Source organism: Mobula hypostoma, chromosome 8, assembly GCF_963921235.1.
Source record: "Mobula hypostoma chromosome 8, sMobHyp1.1, whole genome shotgun sequence".
Classification (NCBI taxonomy): Eukaryota; Metazoa; Chordata; class Chondrichthyes; order Myliobatiformes; family Myliobatidae; genus Mobula; species Mobula hypostoma.
The window spans coordinates 116,428,801-116,455,318 of record NC_086104.1 but is presented as its reverse complement, the minus strand read 5'-3'; positions in this window follow the sequence as shown (position 1 = coordinate 116,455,318).

The following is a 26,518-nucleotide window of genomic DNA, read 5'->3' as shown; positions in this document are numbered from 1 at the left end:
TTGTGAAATATTTTGTTTGTGGTAGTGGTATATTGCAATTCATAATAAAAATTATAAATTGTGATAATTAATATATATATATATATATATAATTTTAAAAAGTAGTTCAAAAAGAAAGCAAAAACAAAAGAAAAAATAGAGGGGTTGTGGTCATGGGTTCATTGTCTGTTCAGAAATCTGATGACAGAGGGGAAGAATCTGCTCCCGAAATGCTGAGTGTGTGTGTATGTGTTTTCGGGCTCCTGTCCCATTTCCTTGATGGCAGCAATGAGAAGAGGGCATGCTCTGGGTGACGGGAGTACTTCATGATAGGTGCAGCCACTTTGATTTCTCCAAATTCTGGTAGTTACCCCACTCAACCCCCTTCACTTTTTTCCCATTCTCCTTTCTGGTTAACCTCTTCCCCACCTCCTCACCTGCCTATCAACTCCCTCTGTTGCCACTGTCCATTTTTGACATGGTCTGCTGTCCTCCCGTACTATATTCATTCTTCTTCAGCCCTCAAACTCTCCCACTTATTACCTTGAATCTTCTTACCTCATGCAACACAAACAAAATGCTGGAGGAAACACTATCTGAGAGATGGGGGGTGGGGGAAGAAGCTATGTGGTAGATGATAGGTGAAACCAGGTGGGTGGGAATGTTCAAGGGCTGAAGAAGAAAGAATCTGTTAGGAGAGGAGAGTACATATTGGCACCAATATGTTGGAAAGATGAGGAGGTCCTGAAGAAAGATTTTAGGAAGCTAGGTAGAAAGTTGAAAAATAGGACCTCTAGGGTAGTAATCTCTCAGTTTATGATTTATGGATCATTGGGATCTCTTCTGGGGAAGGTAAAACCTGTTAAAAAGAGATGGTTCTCCAATATCCTTGCGGGCAGGTTTGCTAGAGCTGGTCAGGAGGGTTTGACCTAATTTGGCCAGGGTTGGGAACTGATGTGATAGTGCTGAGGATGAGGTCATTGGTTTACAACAGATGCAGTGTGCAATGGAACTGCGAGCAAGGAGAGGCTGATGATAGGGCAAAATTGCAGTCAAAAGGATGAATTAAAATTTAAAAGGCAGACAAAAACATACAAAGTGAATGCTGGACTGAAGATGATGTAATTGAATGTGCATGGTATACGGAATAAGGTTAATGAAACTGTAGCACAGTTACAGATTGGCATGCATGATGTTATAGGCGTCACTGAACTGTGGCAGAAAGAAGATTATAGCTGGGACCTTCATGTCCAAGGATACACATTGTTTCAAATGGACAAGTAGGTTGCCGGAGGGTCTCAGCCTGAAATGTGCACTGTTTACTCTTTTCCATCAATGTTGTCTGACCTGCAGAGTTCCTCCAGCATTTTGTATGTATTTCTTTAGATTTCTAGTATCCAAAGATTTTTGTGTGTGTTTATTAGAAAGCTTAAGGTAAAGGAAACCTCAGGAACAAGTGATGATAATATGATAGAATTCACATTACAATTTGAGAAGGAGAAGAAAAATTCAGATATATCAGTATTACAGTGGAGTAAAGGGAATTATAGAGGCATGAGAGAGGACCTGGCCAAATTTGATCGGAAATGAACACTGGTAGGGATGACAGCAGAGCAGCAATGGCTGAAATTTCTGGGAACAATTTGGAAGGTGCATCCCACAGAGCAAGAAGTATTCTAAAGACAGGACGACACAACTATGACTGACAAGAGAAGTCAAAGCCATCATAAAACCCAAAGAGAGGGCATATAATAGAGCAAAAATCACTGGGAGGATAGAGAATTGGGAATCTTTTAAAAACTGACAGAAGGCAACTAAGGAAGTCATAAAGAAGGAAAAGATGAATATGAAGGCAAACTGCTCAATAATATTAAAGAGGATACCAAAAGTTTCTTCAGATACATAATGTGTAAAAGAGAGGTGAGAGAAGATATTGGAACATTGGAAATATGTTAGGGAGGTAACAATGGGAGACAAGTAAATGGCGGATCAACTGATTAATTATTATTTTCTATCGGTCTTCACTGTGGAAGACATTAGCAGTATGGTGAAAGTTTGAAAGTATTGGGGCAGAAGTGTGTGAAGTTGCCATTATTAAGGTGAAGATTCTTGATAAACTGAAAGGCCTGAAGGTAGATATGTCACCTGGACCAGATGGTATACACCACAGGCTTCTGAAAGGGGTGGCTGTAGAGATTGTAGAGACTTTAGTGATGAACTTTCAAGTATCAATTAATTCTGGCATAGCTACAGAGGAGTGGAAATTTTCAGATGTCACTCTACTCTTCAAGAAATGAGAGAGACAGAAGAACAGAAATTATAGGCCAATTAGTCTGACCTCAATGGTTGGGAAGGTGTTGGAATTGATTGTTAAGGATCTGGTTTTCAGTTACTTGGAGGCATCTGATAAAATAGACCGTAGTCAGCATGGTTTCCTTTTGGAAACATCTTGCCTGACAAATCCTTGAAGAAATACCAAGCAGGATAGACTATGGATAATTGGTGGATGTTGCGTACTTCGATTTTCAGAAGGCCTTTGACAAGGTGTCACAAATGAGGCTCTTTAGCAAGCTAAGAAGCCATGGTATGACTGGAAAGAAACTAACATGGTAAAACATGCTCTGGCAGGGTCTGCAAGACATTACTTACTACAATGTGAAACTCAATAGCATGAATGGCAGTGATGCTTCACTACCAGATGAACTCAACACCCTGTATGCACTCCTTGAAAGGGAGAACACAACTATAGCTGTGGAGATCCCTGCTGCACCTGATGACCCTATTATCTCCCTCTCAGAGGCCAATGTTAAGCTGTCTTTAAAGAGAGTGAACCCTCGCAAGGTGGAAGGACCTGATGGAGTACCTGGTACGGCTCTGAATACCTGTGTGAACCATCTAGCAGGAGCATTCAAGGACATTTTCTACTGCTATGGGTGGAAGTTCCCACTTGCTTCAAAAAGGCAACAATTAGACCAGTACCTAAGAAGAATAATGTGGTCTGCCATAATGACTATCGCCCGGTAGAACACACATCAACAGTGATGAAATGTTTTGAGAGGTTGGTCATGAGTAGACTGAACTCCTGCCACAGCAAGGACCTGGACTCATTACAATTTGCCTATTGCCACAATAGGTCAACGGCAGATGCAATCTCAATGGCTCTTCACACAGCCTTAGACCAGCTGGACAACACAAACACCTATGTCAGGATGCTGTTCATCGACTATAGCTCACCATTTAACACCATCGTTTCCACAATCCTGATTCAGAAGTTGCAGAACCTGAGTCTCTGTATCTCCCTCTTGCAATTAGATCCTCGACTTCCTAAATTGAAAACCATAAGCTGCGTAGATTGGTGATAACAAAGCCTCTTCGCTGACTTACCCACTGCTCTGCTCTCTATATACACATGACTGTATGGATAGGCATAGCTCAAATACCATCTATAAATTTGCTGACTATTCAACCACTATTGGTAGAATCTCAGGTGGTGACAAGAGGGCGTACAGGAGTGAGATACGCCAACTAGTCGAGAGGAGTTCTAGCAACAACATGGCACTCAACATCAGTAAGACGAAGGAGCTGATTGTGGACTTCAGGAAGGGTAAGATGAATGATCACATACCAGTCCTCATCGAGGGATCAGAAGTGGAGAGAGTGAGCAATTTCAAGTTCCTGGGTGTCAAGATCTCTGAGGATCTAACCTGGTCCCTACATATCGATGTAGTTATAAAGAAGGCAAGACAGCGGCTATACTTCACTTAGAGTTTGAAGAGATTTGGCATGCCAACAAATACACTCAAAAACTTCTACATATGTACCGTGGAGAGCATTCTGACAGGCTGCATCACTGCCTGGCATGGGGGCTACTGCACAAGACTGAAAGAAACTGCAGAGTTTCTAGTCACCTCCATCTTGGTACTAGCCTACAAAGTACATAGGACATCTTCAGGGAGCGGTGTCTGAGAAAGGCAGTGTCCATTAGTAAGAACCTCCAGCACCCAGGGCCTGCCCTTTTGCACTGCTACCATCAAGCAGGAGGTACAGAAGCCTGAAAGCACACACTCAGTGGTAGGAACAGCTTCTTCCCCTCTGCCATCCAATTCCTCAATAGACATTGAATCTTTGGACACTACCTAACTCTTTTTAATATACAGTATTTCTGTTTTTGCACATTTTTAAAACTCTATTCAATTGATTTACTCATTTTTTTGAGTTTTATTTATTTATTTTTTTCTGCAAGATTATGTATTGCATTGAACTGGTGCTGCTAAGTTAACAAATTTCACGTCACATGCCAGTGATAGTAAACCTGATTCTGATTCTGACATTGGCTGTTCGGCAGGAGGCAAAAGGTGGGAATAAAGGGAGCCTTTTCTGTTTGGCTGTTGGTGCCTAGTAATGTTGCATGGGCTGCGGAAGGAATTAGATAAATTAGGAGAATGGGCAAAGAAGTGGCATATGGAATACCATGTTGGGAAGTGTATGCTCATGCACTTCGGTCGAAGAAATAAAAGTGTATGCTATTTTTTAACTTGAGAAAAAAATACAAAAAGCGAAGGTGCAAAGAGACTTGGGAGTCCTCGTGCAGGATTCCCTAAAGGTTCATTTGCAGGTTGAGTCTGTGGTGAAAAAGGTACATGCAATGTTACCATTCATTTCAGGATGACTAGAATATAAAAGCAAGGATGGAATATTGAAGCTTTATAAAGCACTGGTGATGTCTCACTTGGAGTATTGTGAGCAGCTTTGAGCCCTATATCTAAGGAAGGATGTGCTAACATTGAAGAGAGTTCAAATGAGGTTCATGAAAACGATTCCAAGATTGAAAAGCTTGTCATATGAGGAATGTTTGATGGCTCTGGGCCTTTACTCACTGGAATTCAGAAGAATGTAGGGTGACCTCATTGATACCTACCAAATGTTGAAAGGCCTTGATAGAATGAATGAGGAAAGGTTGTTTCCTATGGTGGGGGAGTCTAAGAATAGAAGACACAGCCTCAGAATAGAATAGTGTCCTTTTATAAAGGAGATGAGGAGGAATTATTTTAGCCAGTGAGTGGTGAATCTGTAGAATTCATTGCCACAGGGGACTGTGGAAGACCAAGTCTTAATGTATATTTAAGGCAGAAATTGATAGATTCCTTTTAATTCAGGACACGACAAGATATGGGGAGAAGGGAGGAGATTGGAGCTGAGGTAAATGGATCAGTCTTCATGAAGGGCAGACTCTATGGGCCAGTTGGTTTAACTCTGCTGCTCGGTCTTATAGTCTGATAGAGAGTGGACAATAGGAGAAAGGGAAGGAGGAAGGGACCCAGGGGAAAGTAATAGGCAGGTGAGAAGCAATCAGAGCCCATAGTGGGGAATAGGCGTAGGGTGGAATTATTTTCACTGGAAGGAGAAATTGATATTCATGCCATCATTTTGGAGGGCACCCTGAGGGAATATAAAGCATTGCTCCTCAACTGAGAGGGTGGCCTCATTTCCTTTGCTCTATTCACCCACCTTACATCTCACCTGGTTATATATATCACCTGCCATCTTGTACTCCTCCTCCTTCTTCATGTTCCTTCCTATTCTGCCTTCTGTTTTCTTCCTTTCCAGTCCTGATGAAGAGCCTGGGCCTGAAACATTGACTGTTTATTCCCCTCCATTGATGCTGAGTTCCTGCAGTATTTTGGCTGTGTTTCTCAAGCTTTCCAGCATCTGCAGAAACTCTTGTTTTTTATATATGCCTGCATGTGTGTGTATGTCCCTAGGAACAGTCCACAGATCACAGAGTCATCTGCATCAACTTACTGAGAGCATATTCCAAACACGAGCACCTGTTGCCCTGGGGCTTGCTATCACTTTGTTGGTAAAGTGAGGACTGCAGTTAAATCTGGTGACATTTGCAAGAGTTCCAACTCTAATGCCAGACCTGCCAAACAGATTTTTCCACATTCCATTGAAATTGGTGACTTAGTAAATTACGTCTCTGTCATGTGATTGCCATGGGAGGGAGGGAAGTACCAAGGGGAAGGGTGGGGGAAGAAAAGCTGGGCGAGAGAGTAGAAAGAACACCACCCAGACAAACTGGTTCAAAGTGCAAGGCAAAGTAAATTTATTATCAAAGTATGTATACGCCACAATATACTACCGCGAGATTTAATTTTCTTGCTGGCATTTACAGGAAAAATAAAGAAATACAGTATCTATTCTGAATCCGAATCAAAATCAGGATTAATACCATTGGCACATTTCTTAAAATTTGTTGTTTTGCAGTAGCAATACATTGTAGTACATAACAAAAATTATAAATTACAATAAGTATACAAAATAAGTAAAAAAAATAATATTAAATAAGTAGTGCAGAAAGAGGAGGAAAAATACTGAGAAAGTGTTCATGGGTTCACAGTCCATTCAGAAATCTGTTGGCGGTGGCGAAGAAGCTATTCCTCAAATGTTGAATGTCTGTCTTCTGGCTCCTATATCTCCTCCTTGATGGTAGCAATGAGAAGAGGACATGTTCTGGGTGTTGGGAGTCCCGAATGATGGATGTCGCCTTTTTGAGGCATCACCTTTTGAAGCTGAAAGCAACACTTTCAGTACACTGGATGAACTCAGCAGGTCGGGAAGCATCAGTCAAAAACGATGAGTCGATGTTTCGGGTTGGAACCCTTCATCAGGACTGAAGAATGAAAGATGGGGAAGGATTTGAAGAATGCTTGTAGCGTCAGTTGATAGACCATTAATTTGAAAGACAAAGGGGTGGGGGAGAGGAAGCATTAACGTCATAGCCCTGAAAACAATGGGTAGTAGAAGAAGGAGGTGGAACCATGGGGCAGCTGGGGAGTAGTAGTAGTAGTAGTGGTAGTAATAGTAATAGTAATAGTAGTAGTTGTCATCTACCTCACTGAGGCAAAACAGCAGCTCTCTGACTCGTCCTCTTACTTACCACTGGAACAGGACCCCACCAAAAAACATCAAACTATTGTCTCCCACAATATCACCGACCTTATCAACTCAGGAGACCTTCCATCCTCGGCCGCTAAACTCATTATTCCCACACTCTGTACCGCTCGGTTTTACCTCCTCCCAAAGATACACAAGCCTGACTGTCCCGGTAGACCTATAGTTTCTGCCTGCTCCTGTCCCACCGAACTTGTATCTGCCTACCTGGACTCCATTTTGTCACCCATAGTTCAGTCCCTCCCCACCCACATCCGGGATACATCCCATACCCTCCACCTCTTCAATAACTTCCAATTCCCCGGTCCCAACCACTTCATTTTCACTATGGATGTCCAATCTTTATACACCTCCATTCCCCATCAAGAGGGCCTCAAAGCCCTCCACTACTTTCTGGATAATAGACCTCACCAGTTCCCCACCACCACTACCCTCCTCCGGTTGGCAGAACTGGTTTTCACACTTAATAACTTCTCTTTTGGCTTTTCCCACTTTCTTCAGACTAAAGGGTAGCTATGGGAACTCGCATGGGACCCAGCTACGCCTTCCTCTTCGTTGGTTATGTGGAACAGTCTGTACTCCAAACCTATTCTGGTACTGCTCCCCAACTTTTCCTTCGGTACATTGACGACTACATTGGGGCTGCTTCCTGCACCCATGCTGAGCTCGTCAATTTCATTGATTTTACTTCAAACTTCCACCCAGCCCTCAAATTCACTCCTCAATATCTCGGTCTCCATCTCTGGAGACAGACTGTCCACTGACATCTTCTACAAGCCCACTGACTGTCATAACTACCTCAACTATACCTTTTCCCACCCCGCCACATGAAAAAATGCTATTCCCTATTCCCAGTTCCTCCGTCTCTGCCACATCTGCTCCAAGGATGAGGCTTTCCATTCCAGGACATCTCAAATGTCGTCTTTCTTTAAGGATCGTAGTTTCCCTTCTACCATCATCAATGATGCCCTCACTCGCATCTCCTCCATTTCCCGCACTTCGGCCCTCACCCCATCCTCCCGCCACCACAAAAGGGACAGAGTTCCCCATGTCCTTACCTACCACCCCACCAGCCTCCGGATCCAGCACATTATCCTCCGCAACTTCCGCCACCTTCAACAGGACCCCACCATTAAGCACATATTTCCCTCTCCACCACTATCCGCTTTCCGCAGGAATCGGTCCCTCTGCGACTCCCTTATCCACACGTCCGTCCCCACTGATCTCCCACCAGGCACTTATCCCTGTAAGCGTAACTGCTACACCTATCCCGACACCTCATCTCTTGCAACCATTCAGGGCCCCAATCAGTCCTTCCAGGTGAGACAACACTTCACTTGTGAGTCTGTTGGGGTCATCTATTGCATCCGGTGCTCCCGGTGCGGCCTCCTCTACATCGGTGAAACCCGACGTAGATTGGGGGACTGCTTCGTCGAGCACCTCCGCTCCGTCCGCCACAACAGGCAGGATCTCCTGGTAGCCACCCACTTCATCTCTGCTTCCCACTCCCATTCAGATATGTCCATACATGGCCTCCTCTACTGCCATGATGAGGCTAAACTCAGGTTGGAGGAGCAACACTTCATATACCGTCTAGGTAGTCTCCAGCCCCTTGGTATGAACATAGAATTCTCCAACTTCCGGTAATTCCCTCCCCCACCCTCTATCCCTATTTCACTCTACCCCCTCCCCCAGCTCCCTCATGGTTCCGCCTCCATCTTCAACGACCCATTGTTTTCAGGGCTATGACGTCAATGCTTTCCCTCCCCCACCCCTTTGTCTTTCAAATTACTGGTCTATCAACTGACGCTACAAGCATTCTTCAAATCCTTCCCCATCTTTCATTCTTCAGTCCTGATGAAGGGTTCCAACCCGAAACGTCGACTCATCGTTTCTGACTGATGCTGCCCGACCTGCTGATTTCATCCAGCGTACTGAAAGTGTTGCTTTGATCTTTTACAGCATCTGCAGATTATTTTGTGTTTACCTTTTGAAGCTGTTCTAGGCACTGAGGAGGCTGGTGCCCATGATGGGGTTGGCTGAGCTTATAACCTTCTGCATCTTTTTCCAATTTTGTGCTAAAAAATATGCAGAAATAAAGACTGACGCAGAAATAAAGACTGACATGTACAAGAAACACAATTTGTGCAAATTAAAAAATAAATGAATGAATAAATAAAATAGATAATACTGAGAACATAAGTTGTAGAGTCCTTGAAAGTGAGTCTGTAGGTTGTGGATTCAGTTCAGATAGATACTGATTGAAGTATCTATTGGTGATTCAGGACCCTGATGGTTGCAGTGTAATAATTGTTCCTAAGCCGGCTGGTGTGGACCTAAAGCTCCTGCAACTCCTTCCCAATGGCAGATGAGAAGAGTGTATGCTCTGGGTGGTGGGTGTCCTTGATAATAACAGCTCTCCTGTGTTAACACTCCTTGTAAATGTGGTCAGTGGTGGTGAGGGTCTGTCTGTGATGGACTGGCCTCTATCCACAACTTTGTATCACCTTGTCTGTGCTGGCGTTGCATCTCCTGCTCTGTGCTGTGATGACTGCGCACTCAACGCCAGCGCAGAGCAGGAGATGCAGCATGAAATGGACTGCTTCTCACAAGCCTGCGACAACTTCGGTCTCACTATCAGCACCAAAAAGACTGAAGTTGTGTACCAGCCTGCCCCAGGAAAGCCATACCAGGAGCCGCGCATCACGGTGAAGGGCCAGAACCTCCAGGCAGTTGACAACTTCACCTACCTGGGCAGCATACTCTCTCGCGCAATGAATATAGACGCTGAGGTCAACAACAGAATTGCCAAAGCCAGCGCCGCCTTTGAGAGACTCCGTGAGAACGTCTGGGAGCGGAGAGGACTCAGCCTTACCACCAAGCTGAAGGTCCACTGTGCAGTGGTCCTTACCACCCTCCTTTACGCCAGCGAGACCTGGACTGTCTACAGCAGACACGCCAAACAGCTCAACCACTTTCACCTGAGCTGTCTCCACAGACTCCTCCACATCAGGTGGCAGGACAAAGTCTCCGACATGGAAATCCTGGAACGAGCTGGGCTCTGCAGCGTCTACACCCTCCTGCTGAAAGCCCAAGCCATGTGGGCTGGACATGTGGTCAGAATGCCAGACAGCCGATTGCCTAAGCAGCTGCTGTACGGAGAACTGTGTCAGGGCAAGCGCTCAGTCGGGGGGCAGAATAAACGTTACAAAGACTGCCTCAAAGCGTCCCTCAAAGTCCTGGGTGTCGACATCAACACGTGGGAGACGCTTGCCCTCAACCGTCCAGCTTGGCGCAGCAAGATCACCACAGGAGCCCGTGCAGCTGAAGTCAGGCGCAACGAAAGCGTGCTGTGCGCAGGGCCCGAGCAGCATCCACTACCACGACAGCACCCACCCACTTGTGTCCCACATGTGGGAGAGCCTTCAGGGCCCGGATTGGCCTCATCAGTCACCTCCGGACCCACAGCCACCAATCTCCCATGTGACTTTGAAGCCATGGTCATCTTCGACAACAACAACAATCACCTTGTCACAATGGCAGGGCACTGGGAACAAGGGTGGACCCAAATGCAAGACACATCTTGTGAGGTTACTTAGATTTAGTTTATTGTTCGATACCAGGAGAGCCAGGCAGAAGCAGGAATAGCCAACTGGACAAGGACTCAGGACTACGAGTAGGCTGGGACTAGGGGTCTGGGCTTGGACTCGGAATCGGCTCCCGGAACTACAGGAGACATGAAGAGGCTAGGGTATGGACTCCGAGCCCGAGACTGGGCAAGGACCCAGTACCTGGGTCTTGCCTCGGGCTCGGACCCCAGAACCAGGCATGGACATGACATGGGCTAGGGAGAGGAGGAACATGGAATACAGAGCCTTGATCTTGGGAGAGAAGGTACATGGAACCATGGACACATACACAGAACACAGAGTCAGGACCCCTCCTTGGGTACAGGACATAGGGCCGGGACTCACACACAGAACAGAGAGCCGGGACCCCTCCTTGGGCACAGGACATAGGGCCGGGACTCATGACACTCCGCGGAGCAATGGCAAGACGGCCTGACTTACCCCATGGAGGCGAGGACAAGACAAGACAGGACATGACTCCCCACAGGGCAAAGGCAAGACGGCTTGACTTACCCCACGGAGGCGAGGACAAGACAAGACAAGACCAACACGAAAGAACACCAGACAGTACCTATCTAGCTCCGGCGATGGAACTAGACTGAAGTGCAAGTGGGGTCTGCAGACGAGGACTAGAGGCGAGAGGGGCAGAGAAGGGATTTAGACAAGGGGGTAGGACAGGAATCACAGGTCGCCAGGACCAGGACTTGACTTGGTGCTTGAATGCCGCCGGAGCCAGGACTTGACGTGGAGCCTCCGGGTAGTGGCGAGCTCTCGACTCGGCCTGGGAACAGTAGACAGCGGTTCTTGATTCCCTCCGGTGGGTTAACTGACAGACCCACCTCGGTGGAAACTTTGCAGGCTCGCTTTGGTGAGGTAACTGGACAGGGTTGCTCTGGTGAGGAGAGGCGAATTACCGGCACACGCTTCGGCAGAGACTAGGCTTGCTCCAGCCAGATGACATCGGCACACCGTGCCTTTGATAACTTTGCAGATGCTCCCGCGCCAAACAGCTGAAAGCCGGAGACTATTAACTACCGGCTCAGCCGAGCATTAATTGCCTCTGATCACCAAAGCTGAGGGACACGGGAAAACAGGGAATCAACGGTCCAGATCGTAACGTAAACAAGGTAAATTTAAAGGGACCCCGATCCAGACCATGACACACCTTCTCCTTTCCTGGACGTTGGTGTTTCCATACGTCATGATGTCACCAGTCAGGATACTTTCCACCATGCAAATAAAGAAGTTTACCAAAGTTTTAGGTGACACATTGGATCTATACAAACTTCTAAGAAAGTAGGGGTGCTGTAGTGCCTTCTTTATAATGGCACTTACTGTAAGTGCTGGGTCCAGATAGATCATGTTTAATGAAATGATGGTTCAGGATCTTTTATGAACGTACAAACGCCTGGTGGCATGAACATGAAATTCTCCAGCTCTGGGTCATTCTCTCCCTCTGTCCTCTTCTCTCTCACTCTCTCTCCCTGATCTGCCCAGTAACTCATACCCAGACCCCATTACCTTGTCTTCTTCCTCTTCTCCAAACACTTCACCTGCCCATTGCCTTTGCCATGAGGCAGAAGATATAAAAGCCTGAAAGATCACACCACCATGAAGAACTGTTATCACTGTTATCAGACTCTTGAAAGGACCTTTTGTATGAGATGCTGGACTGTTGACTTTATAATCTACCTTGTGATAGCCTTGCCCTTTATTATTTACCTGGACTGCACTTCTTCTGCAGCTGTTATAATTTTTAGTTTTAGATTCAGGTTTCTGTATCAGATGTACATAAACTATATGAAAAGATACAAGGCAATGTGCTGCTTGCATTAATAACCACCACACCCAAGAATGTGCTGAGGGCTGGCTGCAAGTATCAAAACACATTCTGATGTCAAAGTAGCATGCCCACAAAGCTTGGCAGAACAACACAGAACAACCGAAATGTCCTCCAGGACAACTCCAAAAGGTGATACCTCAGAAAGGCGGCATCCATCATTGAGGATCCCCATCACCCAGGATATGCCCTCTTCTCATTGCTACCATCAAAGAGATGGTACGGGAGTCCAAAGACACACACTCAACATTTTAGGAACAGCTTCTTCCCCTCTGCCATCAGATTTCGGAATGGATTATGAATCAATGAATATTTCCGCAGTATTTTTCCCTCTCTTTTTGAACTACTTGTTTAGTTTATAATATTTATATATTGCAGTTGAAGTCCGAAGTTTACATACACCTTAGCCAAATACATTTAAACTCATTTTTTCACATTTCCTGATATTCAATCCTAGAAAACATTCCCTGTCTTAGGTCAGTGACAATCACTATTTTATTTTAAGGATGTGAAATGTCTGAATAATAGTAGAGAGAATTATTTATTTCAGCTTTTATTTCTTTCATCACTTTCCCAGTGGGTCAGAAGCTTACATATCCTTTGTTAGTATTTGGTAGCATTGCCTTTAAGTTGTTTAACTTGGGTCAAATGTTTTGGGTAGCCTTCCACAAGCTTCTCACAGTAAGTTGCTGGAATTTTGTTCCATTCCTCAAGATAGAACTGGTATAACTGAGTCAGATTTATAAGCCTCCTTGCTCGCACATACTTTTTCAGTTCTGCCCACAAATTTTCTGTCGGATTGAGGTTAGAAAATGATGTTACGTCTGGTTCATCCTTGGGAGCAATTTTCAAATGCCTGAAGGTACCAAGTTCATCTGTACAGACAATAGTACGCAAGTATAAACACCATGGGACCACACAGCTGTCATACCGCTCAGGAAGGAGATGCATTCTGTTTCCTAGAGATGAACGTACTTTGACGCGAAAAGTGCAAATCATTCCCAGGACTACAGCAAAGGACCTTGTGAAGATGCTGGAGGAAACTGGTAGACAAGTATCTATATCCACAGTAAAATGAGTCCTATATCGACATAACCTGAAAGGCTGCTCAGCAAGGAAGAAGCCACTGTTCCAAAACCACCATAAAAATGCCGCACTACTGTTTGCAAGTCAACATGGGAACAAAGATCTTACTTATTGGAGAAATGTCCTCTGATCTGATGAAACAAAAATTGCACTATTTGGCCATAATGACCATCGTTATGTTTGGAGTAAAAAGGGTGAGGCTTGCAAGCCGAAGAACACCATCCCAACCGTGAAGCATGGGGTGGCAGTATCATGTTGTGGGGGTGCTTTGCTACAGGAAGGACTGGTGCACTTCACAAAATAGATGGCATCATGAGAAGGGAAAATTATGTGGATATATTGAAGTAGCATCTCAAGATATCAACCAGGAAGTTAAAGCTCGGTTGCAAGTGGGTCTTCCAAATGGAACATGACCCCAAGTTTACCCCCAAAGTTGTAGAAAAATTGCTTAAGGACAACAAAGTCAAGGTATTGGAGTGGCCACGACAAAGCCCTGGCTTCAATGCAATAGAAAATTTGTGGGCAGAACTGAAAAAGCATGTGCGAGCAAGGAGACCTACAAACCTGACTCAGTTACACCAGTTCTGTCTGGAGGAATGGACCAAAATTCCAGCAACTTACTGTGAGAAGCTTGTGGAAGGCTAACCAAAACGTTTGACCCAAGTTAAACAATTTAAAGGCAATGCTACCAAATACTAACAAAGTGTATGTACACTTCTGACCCACTGGGAAAGTGAAGAAAGAAATAAACGCAGAAATAAATCGTTCTCTCTACTATTATTCGACATTTCACATTCTTAAAATAAAGTAGTGATCCTAACTGACCTAAGACAGGGAATGTTTTCTAGGATTAAATGTTAGGAATTGTGAAAAACTGATTTTAAATGTATTTGGCTAAGGTGTATGTAAATGTCTGACTTCAACTGTAAATATTATATATATATGATTTTTAATTATAGTCTTTATAACTATGTATTTCAATGTGCTGTTGCTGCAAGCCAACCTAGACTCTCACACTCACAGACACGGGGGCTTCCGTCCTCCAGTCTCCAGCCCAGACATACTCTTTACCTCTGGACTCACAGAGCTCTGAATTTCAACGTTCTGCTTTGCCCTCTGGACAGATGAGTATCGGCTGCCATATTGACTGCAGGGCTTGCTGGTCGCAGGTTTGATCTTTGGACCTCAACCCAGGACTTGATGGTTTCGGGTTTAACCTTTAGACCTTGACTCCAGGAATCACTCATGACAGGTTTGACCTTTGAGCCTGGTCTGACCTGAGATCTGCAATAACTGACCTTCAGCCATGGAGTGTCTTGTTATTGTTTTGCCTTGCTCTACCTCAATGCACTGTGCAATGAACAATGAACACACTCTCTTCTTACTGCTACCAGCCGGCAGGCAGTACAGAGCCTGAGGTCACACACCACCAGGTTCTGTAACAGTTTTTACTCTACAACCATCAGGCTCCTGAAGCAGCATGGACGACTTCACTCATCACTGTTCTCAATATTACATTCATCTGCACAAGATGTCTCCATTTACACATTAGTTGTTTGTCAGTCTTCATATATGCCTTATTCTTCAAAAAATTCAAGGTACCACATGATAACATACAGATACTTTGAACTTTAAAATTTGAAGGTTCTTGGCCCAAAACATCGCCTGTTTGTTCCCCCGTCCTCCATATAGATGTTGCCTGACCTGCTGCTTTCCTCCAGCATTGTGTGTGTTGAGAGGGAAAGGCAGAAAGGGTGCAACAGAGGGTGAGAGAGAGATGGTGAGAGTGATCAGAAGAGAGAGCAAGAAGCAGAGTGAGGGATAAAGGCAGGGTAAGAGCAAAACAGAGGGCTGGACAGCATGGAGGGAGAGAAGAAGGGACCAAGGAGGGGAAGGGAGAGTGAATGAGAAAGAGTAAATGATAAAGGAAGAGAAACACGGAGAGAGGAGCTGAGGAGAGGGGGAGAGAGAAAGGGAGTCAGAGAGACAAAGTGGGACAGGGAGCTAAAGAGAGAGAGATAGAGAGGCTGGCAGAGAGATGGTCAGAGAGAGAGGGGGGGTTCAGAGAGAGCGGATCAGAGATAGAGGGCAAAAAAGAGGCAGATGGAAGAGGACAGAGAGAGGAACAGAAAGTAGGGAACCAAAAAATGGGATACGGGACAGTGAGAGAGGAGGGGTAGAGAGATGGAGAATGATGAGTAGAGCAGAAATGGAGAAGCAGAGACTGGTGGAGAGAGAGGGGGGAAAGAGTTCAGGTGATAAGACTAGTGATGTCCCACATTGCTGTCTGTAAAATAGATGGACAGGTGGGGTGTGGTCACCTGATACACCCCTTCACCCCCAGGCCTTTCTCCACTGCCCCAAATTTGGTGTTGAGATTCTTGTGAAACTCTATCCACTCACTGGTTCCCTAGGTTGTGTGGAGGTATTCATACATTAATACTCACTAAACCCTAGAGGAACCATTCCAAAGCCTAGAGTGTGGGAGAAGCTGCTGGGGAAAGTGTGTGAGAGAGTGAGGGATACAGACAGACAGAGACAGAGGGCAAAAGAGTGTGAATGGGAGAGAGAAATCATGAAAAACAAATTAGTCAAAGAGAATGAGAGAGAGAATCAGTGGGACTGTGAAAGACAGTGGCAGAGAGGGAGAAAGATCTAATAGAAGCACACAGGCTCAGGGATGAAGGAGAGAAGGAAACTCACAAAATGAGAGCGATCAACGAGAGATGTACAAACGCAAATGAAAGAGAGGAGCACACATAGACAGATCAGAGAAAGACAACACAGTCAGTGAGGAACACCTGGACAGAAGAATCCAGAAAAAGAGCCAGGCAGGGAATGAGGGAGAAAAGGGATGTTTGTAGGCAGCAAACAGACAGACAGGAGGGATAGCTGGGGGTCTGATCTTGCACTAGTCAGACCACGACCCCACTATCCAACCAGGAACAGTTTTGTAGACTGCCAATCTGTATACTTAGTGCTCTGAGATGAGGTGTGTACAATATACTCTCAACTATTCTCCTCACCTGGCCATATTCACTATTCTTCAGTCTCTCCCTGCCCCAGCACCCATATGATGTGTGCTGGCAACATCAGAACCCAAGTGCAGATAATTCCAAAAGAATATCAATGGCTCAATCAAGTGACACCTCAAGAAGTAGCATGCTCAAATTTGGAGACCTGCAATTAGCAATGCTCAGGTATCTGCTTAAATGACAAGCAAGAGAACGTATACAGATGCTGGAAATCCAAGCAACACACACAAAATACTGGAGGGACTCAGCAGGCCAGGTAGCATCCACGGGAAAAAGTACAGTTGACCTTTCAGGCCAAGGCCCATAAGAACATAAGAAATAGGAGCAAGAGTAGACCATCTGGCCCGTTGAGCCTGTTCTGCCATTCAATAGAACCATGACTAATCTGATCATGGATTTATCTCCACCTACCTGCCTTTTCCCCATAACCCTTAATTCCACTACTATACAAATATCTATCCAACCTTGTTCTAAATCTATTTACCGAGGAAGCTTCCACTGCTTCACTGGGCAGAGAATTCCACAGAATGACCACTCTTTGGGAATAGCAGTTCCTACTCACCTCCATCCTAAATTTACTTCCCAAATCTTGAGACTATGTCCCCTCATTCTAGTCTCAGCTACCAGTGGAAACAACTTTCCTGCCTCTATGGTATCTATCCCTTTTATAATCTTATATATTTCTATAAGATCTCCTCACATTCTTCTGAATTCCAGTGAGAACAGTCCCAGGGGACTCAATATCTCCTCATAGTCTAACCCCCTCATCTCTGGAATCAACCTGGTGAACCTCCACAGCACCACCTCTAAAGCCAGTATATCCTTTTAGTAAGGAGAGCAAAACTGCACGTGGTACTCCAGATGCAGCCTCACCAGTACTTTTTATAGTTGCAGCATAACCTCCCTGCTCTTAAATTCAATCTCTCGCGCAATGAAGGCCAACATTCCATTTGCCTTCTTGAGAGGCTGCTGCACCTGCAGGCTGACCTTTCCTGCTGAAGGGTCCCAGCCTGAAATGTCGACTGTACTCTCTTCCATAGAAGCTGCTTGGCCTGCTGAGTTCCTCCAGCATTTTGTGTGATCCACAAAAATAATACGTAACGGAAATTCCCGAGCCTATCAAAACAATTTTAACAAGCTTAACAAGAGGGCAAGAATAGTAGAATCAGGCAGATGAATGTGTGGCTGAGAAACTGGTGCTGGGGGCAGGGCTTCAGATTCTTGGATAATTGGGATCTCTTTTGGGGGATGTATGACCTATTCAAAATGGACAGGTTACACCTGAACCCGAAGGGGACCAATATCCTGGCAGGAAAATTTAATAGAGCTGTTAGGGAGGGTTTAAACTAATTTGGCAGGGGGATGGAAACCGGAATGATAGAGCGAAGGAAGGGGAAAACAAAAGTAAATCTAAGACAGTGAGCAGTGAGGATGTCAGGAAAGACAGGCATGTGATGGGCAAATTTGTAGCCATTGGGATGAGTTGCAGTACAATAAACTTACAGTGAAATCAAAGCGAAAAGTACCAAATACTGGTCTTAAGGTGTTATACATAAATGCACGCAGCATAAGGAATAACGTGGATGATCTTGTCGTACAGCTACAGATTGGCAGGTATGATATTGTGGCCATCACTGAGACGTGACGAAAGGATGCATGTCTCTGGGAGCTGAACGAACAAGGATACACGGTGTATTGGAAGGATTGGAAGGTAGGCAGAGGGGGAGTAGTGGCTTTATTGATAAGAAATGATATTAAATCATTAGAAAGAGGTGGTATAGGATCGGAAGGTACAGAATCTTTATAAGTTGAGCTAACAAATTGCAGGGGTAGAAGTACCCTGATGGCAGTTATTTATAGGCCTCCAAACAGCTCAGTGATGTGGACTACAAATTGCAACAGGAAATAGAAAAGGCTTGTCAGAAGGGCGGTGTTATGATAATTGTGGGGGATTTTAACATGCAAGTGAATTGGAAAAATCAGGTCGGCACTGGATCTCAAGAGAGAGAATTTGTAGAATGTCTGCGAGATGGCTTTTTAGAACAGCTTGTTGTTGAGCCCACTAGGGGATCGGCTGTACTGGACTGGGTATTGTGTAATGAACCGGAGGTGATTAGAGAGATTGAGGTGAAGGAACCTTTAGGAGGCAGTGATCATAACATGATTGAGTTCACTGTGAAATTAGAAAAAGAGAAGCCGAAATCTGATGTGTCGATACTCCAGTGGAGTAAAGGAAATTACACTGGCACGAGAGAGGAACTGGCCAAAGTTGACTGGAAAGGGACACTGGCAGGAAAGACAGCAGAGCAGCAGTGGCTGGAGGTTACATGAGAAGTGAGGAAGGTGCAAGACAGGTATATTCCAAAAAAGAAGAAATTTTCGAATGGAATGCAACCGTCGTTGACAAGAGAAGTCAAAGCCAAAGTTAAAGCAAAGGAGAGGGCACACAAGGAAGCAAAAATTAGTGGGAAGAAAGAGGATTGGGAAGTTTTTAAAAGCTTACAAAAGGAAACTAAGAAGGTCATTAAGAGGGAAAAGATTAACTATGAAAGGAAGCTAGCAAATAATATCAAAGAGGATACGAAAAGCTTTTTCAAGTATATAAAGAGTAAAAGACAGGTGAGAGTAGATGTAGGACTGATAGAAAATGATGCTGGAGAAATTGTAATGGGAGATAAGGAGATGGCAGAGGAACTGAGTGAGTATTTTGCATCAGTCTTCACTGAGGAAGGTATCAGCAGTATACCGGACACTCAAGGGTGGCAGGGAAGGGAAGTGTGCACAGTCACAATTATGACAGAGAAAGTACTCAGGAAGCTGAATAGGCTAAAGGTAGATAAATCTCCTGGACCAGATGGAATGCACCCTCGTGTTCTGAAGGAAGTAGCTGTGGAGATTGCGGAGGCATTAGCGATGATCTTTCAAAAGTCAATAGATCCTGGCATGGTTCCGGAGGACTGGAGGATTGCAAATGTCACTCTGCTACTTAAGAAGGGGGCAAGGAAGCAAAAAGGAAATTATAGACCTGTTAGCTTGACATCGCTGGTTGGTAAGTTGTTGGAGTCGATTGTCAAGGATGAGGTTACAGAGTACCCGGCGGCATATGACAAGATAGGCAGAACTCAGCATGGATTCCTTAAAGGAAAATCCTGCCTCACAAACCTATTACAATTTTTTGAGGGAATTACAAGTAGGCTAGACAAGGGAGATGCAGTGGATGTTGTATATTTGGATTTTCAGAAGACCTTTGACAAGGTGCCACACATGAGGCTACCTCACAAGGTAAGAACCCATGGAGTTACGGGAAAGTTACATACGTGGATAGAGTGTTGGCTGATTGGCAGGAAACAGAGAGTGGGAATAAAGGGATCCTATTCGGGTTGGCTGCCGGTTACCAGTGGTGTTCCACAGGGATCAGTGTTGGGGCTGCTTCTTTTTACATTGTACATCAACGATTTAGATTATGGAATAGGTGGCTTTGTGGCTAAGTTTGCCGATGATATGAAGATGGGTGGAGGGGCCGGTACTGCTGAGGAAACGGAGAGTCTGCGGAGAGACTTGGATAGATTGGAAAAATGGGCAAAGAAGTGGCAAATGAAATACAATGTTGGAAAGTGTATGGTTATGCACTTTGTCAGAAGAAATAAACGCGCAGACTATTATTTAAATGGGGAAAGAATTCAAAGTTCTGAGATGCATTGGGACTTGGGAGTCCTCGTACAGGATACCCTTAATGTTAACCTCCAGGTTGTGTCAGTGGTGAAGAAGGCGAATGCAATGTTGGCATTCGTTTCTAGAGGAATAGAGTATAGGAGCAGGGATGTGATGTTGAGGCTCTATAAGGTGCTGGTGAGACCTCACTTGGAGTACTGTGGGTAGTTTTGGTCTCCTTATTTAAGAAAGGATGTGCTGACATTGGAGAGGGTACAGAGAAGATTCACTAGAATGATTCCAGGAATGAGAGGGTTAACATATGAGCAACGTTTGTCCGCTCTTGGACTGTATTCCTTGGAGTTTAGAAGAATGAGGGGAGACCTCATAGAAACATTTCGAATGTTGAAAGGCATGGACAGAGTGGATGTGGCAAAGCTGTTTCCCATGATAGGGGGTACGGTATGAGAGGGCATTACGTAAGGATTGAAGGGCGCCCATTCAGAACAGAAATGCAAAGAAATTTTTTTAGTCAGAGGGTGGTGAATCTATGGAATTTGTTGCCACAGGCAGCAGTGGAGGCCAAGTCATTGTGTGTATTTAAGGCTGAGATTGATAGGTATCTGAGTAGCCAGGGCATCATAGGTTATGATGAGAAGGTGGGGGAATGGGACTAAATGGGAGACTGGATCAGCTCATGATAAAATGGCGGAGCAGTCTCGATGGGCTGAATGGCTGACTTCTGCTCCTTTGTCTTATGATCTTATGGTCTTAAACAGAAGCCACCAGGAGACTGCATTACAAAGAGAGCCACTCGAGAAAAAACACAAGAAACTCTAAATGATTAACAACTGTTATTACACAAAACTATACAATTCAGATGTGCTGAAAATCTCAAAGCCCAATGCTCTCTGGCATAGGCCCGAAGAACATGACTTCACAACACCCCTTCCCCCTCCATGGTCACAATCAGCTGCAGATTCGTGTATGCATTCTCCAAATCACAGTTCCATTCATCCTGTGTATCGAGAGGTCTTCAGGTCTTACCAATGCTTCGGGTGTGTCCGGAGTGAGCTACGTCTCCACGAAATACAGAATGTAGCAATTCCTCATATCCCTCTAATACAACAATCTTGCCCTGAGGTCCTCAGTCTTTTTCTCCACTGACTGTACATTTGTTATCAAGAAGTTGAGTGGAGGGGATCTTACTCCTCTGCATTTCAGCCTAGCTTGGAGTCCACCCATCCTCCCTCTCTTCTAACCATGGCACTTAAAGTTTCCATACCTGCATGCTTGAGTGTTAATTCTGCCGAGTCCTTCAGAAGACTGCAAAATTGCCAGTTCATTGAGACAGTTCAAAAGTAGGTTGCTTAAAGGGAAATTGTATGCTGCAGATTGTAGAACAAGTATATTTAGAAGCTTCGTAATTAGCGCGCAGCACCTCACCGTGATTCATTTTGGACACATATATCTACTTCAACATATGTAGACAATGTGCTGACAGAACACAAGTTTTGGGTAGATTGAAGAGTGTCTTCTACCAAGTTGATGATCTGTCAGCAGGACTTGATTTTCGCCTCCGTGTGTCCCTGGGAAAAGCCCGTAGATCTGAGTCCTCTGTCACGCAGCTGCTTGGGATGAACTGTGACATAGATACCCAGTTGTTAATCATTCAGCTCACTGCTCACACCCTCAGGTGTCCCAATGTCACTGTACTCTCTGTAACCCACTCACCGCCTGTCCCTGAAGGTAACTTCGCAGGTCACTATATCGCCTGCTCTGTTATGTCCTGTTCCTACCGGGATTTCAGTGTCACTCCCCTGTCACCCACTCACCTCTTGTCCCTACAGGTGTCTCAGAGTGTCATTGTGCAGTCACCCACACACTTACCTGTCTCCTTGTGTCTCTGTCCTAACACCCACCACTGCCTGTCCATACAGATGCCTCAATGTGTCATTTTAAAATCACTCACTCATTGCCTGTCACAAATAGGGTCTCACTGTGTCAGTATCCCATCATCCCACTCAGCCTCTCAGAGTCTCAGTGCCCTACTGCGTCACAGTGTTGTCACTCAACTCAACTCTAATCTCTACAGATGTTTCAATAAGTCACTGTCCCATCACCACACTGCCCCACTCACATCTGTCACACTGTGAGCGGTTCTGATTCCCTGCTGACCCACTACCCCCCTCGCACCATGCGACTGAGGGCTTGGTAGGGGCTGCCTGCCCGGCCAAGTAAGAGGGGACACTGCAGCCTGTGTGCCAGTAGTGAAGGGAGCAGGTGTTTAGTGTGCATGGGTAGAATGCTGATCAAGCGTATTCTGTGTCACGGATGGTGTTGAGAGTTGTCTGACAGTACAAAAGGACGTAACTGAATATTCAGATTAATGTAAAGAATCCCAGGATAAGAAAATCTTGGAAAAAAACTGACACAAAGAGAGCAAATCCAGTCCAACGTTCACGTTTATTTCCATGAAGTAAAACAAATAATTATTTATTTTTGTATCACAGTGAGATTAAAACAGAGAGTGGGAGACGGGGAGAACGAAAGAATAGTTGGGTTGAGGTCATGAGATCAGTAGGGTCTGACACAGTGATGTGGAGAGACAGGGGGCAGTGGGATTAGTTTTAAACTTGGGGTGATGGAGAGAGAGTGGGACAGTGGGATGAGTTCAGGATTGACTGGGTGGAATGCAGTGGGATTAGTGTGGGCACTGATGCAGGTCTGTGGGGAGAAAGTGGGGTAGTGAGATGTGATTCCGATAGACAGAGGGGCAGTGGATTTGTCTGGGTGTATCACCTCCATCAACGCCCTTGTTGTGCCACCTCTGGGGTCAAAGATACTTTTAACACTGAGGGTTGTGGGTGGGAAGGTGAGGTAAGGAGGGAGCATGAGGTAGGGAAGGAGAGGACTGAAGGGATGTGGAGGGAGGGAGGGATGCAGAGAGGATGATTGGGAGAGAGAAGAGGAAGGGAGGGGTTGGATTTGAGGCTATGAATCCTGAAATGGCTGCCATTCCCTCCCCCCTCCCCACCAGAGCCCCGTCCATTGCATCAGGCAAGGAGCTCAGCACCCACCCCCACTCACTCCCCGGAGACATTGCATCCTAGAGTTCAGACACCCTCAATATCAGCAGTTGGGTGATGAGTAGGAGACTCTGGGTGCCAAAGGAAGTGGCTGCATTGACGGTGTTCAGCGTCATTGTGCTGTCCCGTGTCAGGTTCCGAAACTCCAGGTTACACCGGTCACCCTGGCAGCGGTAGAAGCCAGTATTGAGCTCCATGCCGAAGATGGACAGTGAGTTATTGTTGTGGCAGACATATTGTTGTGTGACGCACAGTCCTTGAAGACGTAAGTAGAGCTGTCCATTGTGGAGGAAGTGAACTAGCAAGTTATGTTGCAGTTATAAAGATATTGGTGAGGCCACGTTTGGAGTATTGTATACTGTTTTGGTCAGCCCTGAGTGTTACAGAGTCACAGCAAGGAAGCAGGCTTTTTAGCCCAACACACCTGAGTGCTCCTAGTGAATGAGTCCCATCTGCCCACATATGGCCTTCAAACCTCTAAATCTTTCCTATCCACATCAGTGTCTATATTGTTTTTAAACATGGCTAACGTGCTCGCCTGAACCATGCTTTCCATAAAACATATTGCTGGAGCAGAATTAATTGATTCGGCTCATCGAGTCTGCTCTTTCATCGTATCATGGCTGATTTATTATCCTTCTCAAACCTATTCTTCTGCCTTCTCCCCATAACCTTTGATGCCATAACTAATCAAGAATCTGTCAACCACTTCTCTAAATATACTCTATGACCTGGCCTCTGCAGCGACCTGTAGCAATGAATTCCACAGATTCACTAACCTCAATTCTTCCTCTTCTCTGTTCAAAACGATCTTCCCTCTATTCTGAGGCTGTGGTCACTGGTCCTAGACACTCCTACCATAGGAAACATCTTCTCCACAGCTATTCTATCTAGGTCATTCACTATTCAATAATTATCCCTCATTCCCCTGCCTTCTTCCTGTAACTTTTGATACCTGGTTAATCAAGAATCTATCAACTTCCCCCCTAAATAGAAAAATTACAAATAGCAACACACCCTCTGAGAAGAAACTGATGCCACTTTTAAATCTCTCACTTCTGATTTTAAGCTCTTGCGTTCTTGTTTACAACGCCCCTCCCTGGCTTTCACAGTATCTAGAGCCCTGAAGTTCTAATATAACTCTCAGTCTCAGATTGCAGGGAATAAATTCTCCTTCTAACTTGGGACTCCAAGTTCAAGAAATATTCTGGCAAATCTTTTCTGCACTCTTCTATATCTTCATCTTTTCCTATTATAGCGACCAAAACAGTATACAATACTCCAAACGTGGCCTCACCAATATCTTTATAACTGCAACATAACTTGCTAGTTCACTGTCTGATTGACTTCCTATTTTCCTGGCTGATGATGGCTAGCGTACCCAATATTCTTTTCGCAATCCTGCCTACTTGTGTTATCATTTCCAGTGAATTTGTACTCCTATTCCATAACACTCACCAGGGGCCCACCATTCACTGTGTAAGCACAACCCTGGTTTGATCACCCAGAATGCAACACCTCATATCTAGCTGGATTGAAAAATCACTTACCAATCCTTTGCGTACACACCCAGCTGAACAATATCCCCCTGTGACTTTTCATATCCTTCTACGCTGTCTACAACCCCAGCTGTTTTACTAACATCTGCTCAGAGGACATGTTTCTGCCCCCTCAGAAAAACTGAACTGGATAGAAAGGCTCATGATAGGAGAGAAGACAGGATATCTACACTGGGATCTCCGCTAAGTGTGGGTATACCAGTAACCTGGAGGAAAACATGCATTGGTGGCTTACTAAGTTTTCAGATGTTACAATAATCAGTGGTGTTGTAGACTGTGTAGAAGACTGCCAGAAATACCGATATAGGTGGAGAATTCACAAACAAGAGAGAATTTGCAGATGCTGGAAATCCAAACAATCCACACAAAATGCTTGAGGAACTCAGCAGGCCAGGCAACATCTATGGAAAAGAGTAAACGGTAGACGTTTCAGGCCAGGACTCTTCATCAGCACTGGAGAATAAGGAAGAGAACTCAGAGTAAGAAGGTGGGGGGGGTGGTGGAGGAAGAAATACAAGGCAGTGGGTGATAGGTGAAACCAGGAGAGAGGGAGGGGTGAAGTAAAGAGCTTGGTGATGTCGATTGGTGACAGACATCAAGGGCTGCAGAAGGGGGAATCTGATAGGAGAGGACAGAAGTTCATGGAAGAAAGGGAAGGGGAGGAGTGCCAGAGGGAGGTGATGGGCAAGTAAGGAGAGAGAGGGAATTAGGAGTAGGGAATGGCGAAGTTGGGGGGGAGGGGGGCGCCAGGCGCATTTACCAACCATTGACTTCGTGGGCTCAAAGCTACTGTGTCGCGCCATTGTCTTTTGGAGCCGTCTGGTAAAGGAAGCCATTGAAATAAAACTGGAGGAATATCACTGCAACAAAGACTAAGGTCTCTAAGTAAGAATTTCATTGTAAACATGGTGGGAGAGCAGAAACCTCACTGGAAGAGGAGTAACCAGTCAGGAGGGACGGATTACGGTGTTTATAAATACCACCGGAAGAAACATGCGCAGGAATCCTCCCTTATGAAGTTGATAGAGTTTGACATTGGTTATAATCGATACATGAACCCGGTTGGAAGCGAGAAGATTTTATTCCTCACATAAGCAGGGGAAGCACTAGATCGGTGTTTTACAGTGTTACGTACCCTGTAACTGGGTTGCCAAACCAGCAGAAATGGATCACTCAGTTGCAGTCTGGATTACTAGAACTAGGAAAGTTTTATTAAAGAAACAAGCAACACAGTACTCAAATCAAAAGAATAATAAATGTAACAGTTCAGCAATGATAAACACACGTGCACAGAATTAAGATAACAGGATCAATCAAGCTCTATCGTTGTCTAGGAGCAAATGACCAGTTTGAAAGTGACGCAAAGTTCAGTTCAGTTCGCAGTAATCGCTGCCGTGGCGATGGACAGTGGGGTGGGGGGGGGGAGAGAGAGCAAAAACGAATGAATATTCAAACGGCTTCCACACACAGACCTTCGCAGTCAGCTGTCGGGAGAGTCCTTTGTGATGTCATCTGAGGTCATCGACCGTGACGCCTCCGTTTCCAGATACGATCGTTTCCCTGCGCTGAACCTGGCACCCAGGCAAGGGTGGACACACACCAGGTTCCCGCTGATTGTGCCTTTCCACCCTGTGCGTTTATGGCCCGGTACTCCCCACCGACTTGTGAGAGATGCACTGCTTCCAGGGTCTTGTTA